This window comes from Brassica napus, assembly GCF_020379485.1.
Source record: "Brassica napus cultivar Da-Ae chromosome A5 unlocalized genomic scaffold, Da-Ae chrA05_Random_1, whole genome shotgun sequence".
NCBI lineage: Eukaryota > Viridiplantae > Streptophyta > Magnoliopsida > Brassicales > Brassicaceae > Brassica > Brassica napus.
In genome coordinates this window covers 43,503-45,794 of record NW_026014003.1, presented here as the reverse complement: position 1 = coordinate 45,794, position 2,292 = coordinate 43,503, and the positions used below count along the sequence as shown (strand labels likewise).

At 35.9% G+C, this 2,292-nt stretch overlaps 1 long non-coding RNA gene across 1 annotated transcript; it reads right to left on the bottom strand.

Moving 5' to 3' along the window:
* Positions 1-344: 344 nt before the first annotated feature.
* Positions 345-2,292, bottom strand: LOC125594200. Its single transcript, XR_007329781.1, has 3 exons — positions 1,653-2,292; positions 717-1,168; positions 345-628 (listed from the first exon to the last, which is right to left on the bottom strand). It is a non-coding gene; the product is annotated as an uncharacterized LOC125594200 (long non-coding RNA).

The following is a 2,292-nucleotide window of genomic DNA, read 5'->3' as shown; positions in this document are numbered from 1 at the left end:
AATTACCACACTTTATTCCAAATATTTGATCAAGTCTTATAATCAGCTAACATCTTTTATGATAGTATTATCAACATCCATCACTTCACTGAAGTTATGCTATAAACAAATAAAACAAATTATATATCAAATTCTGTTTATATTATTACCAACTATTTTGTTCAATAACAATTTGCATTATATATAACCTAAAACCAATTCTTAGGTATCTCTTAATTCCTTGTCTTCTTACTCCTAAGTAATCAATAGTATTATGTTTTGAAACACTATCTGAAGTGCTTATTATTGGTAGACATGTCTCTTCCCGTGATATAATAATCAGCCAATGGTTTTTGTATCACAGATTAACATCAAAACTGATTCGTGTTGTTTTTTCACTGAGTGTAAATAATACAACAACAACACTTTAAAAATGGATGATGCGCAGTGAAGCTCAGTCGTGAGAAGAACTCTTAAATGGGAAAATACATTCTTTAAATACGACAGCCAGAGATGATATGGTAAATTGTTTTTGCTTACGTTATATGAATCGTCGTATGAGGAAACCTCTTTGGTTGTTGCATCATCTCCCATTCCATATTCCTTCAGTGCAGCTTCTAATTAGTCTATTGGAATGTACACAAACGTTCTGATCAAAAGCAAAGGTTTCAGACTCTTGCTTATATAAATATATATCGGTAAAGAAGAAAAGAGCTGAGAAGCAATGTGTTGTTCACCTGCTGCTGTCTTTGTCAAAATGTTGGAAGGCTGTTATGAGATATTCTGAGAAATGATGATTGTACAGATCTGATAAAACTGTATACATGATTTGAGAGAATTAATATTGGGAGTCTCTCTCCTCCCTTACAACTTTGATCAAATCTATTTATAACCCTCACAACATTCCTCAGTCAATATATATAAGACTCGCCACTTGAGCAAACAGCCCATGTGCTCCGTTAACTACCTGTGCAGCCTCTCCAGCTCACACCTGATTATTCCTTATTCCTTCTTCCCCTTCCATCTCCTAGAACCATCTCAGACTCTTACAGAAGCTAACTCCACATCAGACTCGTTGACAGGATCCTTCCCCTGCTGACCAACTTCATGATGATTCTCATTACTTTCAAGCATTGTTGCAGCAATGAGCTCGATTTAGGCAGTTTGTCCCGTTCCCATCAACATCAGCCTAAATCAGAATTCACAGGACACATGAGTTTTAATGGTAAAATAAGGAAATGAAAAAATAGTTTTCATGAGCTGCTTCACTTTTGCCGATGTTAGTCTAGATCCCAATATGACTAATCCTTAGTAAATTAATATTCATGGGGAAATCATGGAAATGATAAAACCCTATTCAAACTGCAAAAAAAATTCAGACAATCTGATGCAAAAGGAGACGTTTTTAAAAACCTTGTTTTGAAGGGGTTGAAGGTGTATTAGTGGATTGTAAGCAACATCGAATTTTTAAAATACTAAAAACAGGTTTTTGGACAGGAATGAAATCAGAAGTGCTCGAACTCAGCTTGGTGAAGTGGCAGTTCCTAGTAGCAACATAAAAAAAAAAAAAAAACTAAGTCTGTTTGGCTATTAGAAAAAGTGTGGCTATTAGAAAGTAGAAATAAGATCCCGTATAATAAGAAATTAAAAAAAAATAGATAGCTTTCTAGTACCTTCTTGTCCAGTAACACCATGTTTACCCCAATTAGCTCGCCTACCTTCTGCAGATTGCTAGCCTCCTTACAACGCCCCACCTCCAGATCGGAAAAGTAGATTTGGAAAATCATCATCACAGTGAGTTTCAGTTTGGCTAGGTATCGTGTGGTATAGAGAATCTAAAAGCATGAATCTCATCTGAAGGAAGAGGACGATATATATATATACAGAAAATACGCTTAGCAGAGAAACCAAAGGATCTCCATTCAATAGGACCTAGTGGGGATAATTTATTGGGAAGCATAATTGAGGTCAGTTACTCCCGGCAGGAAGTGGAGAGGACGATGTTAATGCAAATCTCATGCTCTCCGCGAATCCACCGTAACTTCAAGCTCAATTAAGTTTTCTGATATGGGCCTATGTGTAAGTTAAAGTTTGGGCCAAACATTAATCGTAATTCAAACTCATCGACATATCGTCTAAAACATAAAAAAAAACACGATGACAGATGCAACTTGACAAAGGGTGAGCTGAGTTTTCCAGATTTGTCTGAAGCTATGAAGAAAACCCTATCTCCACTTCGACGACGACGCTTGACCATATGGCTTTACATAGAAAATCTAATCGCAAAAGAAAATCGATGATTTTTTTATTTTG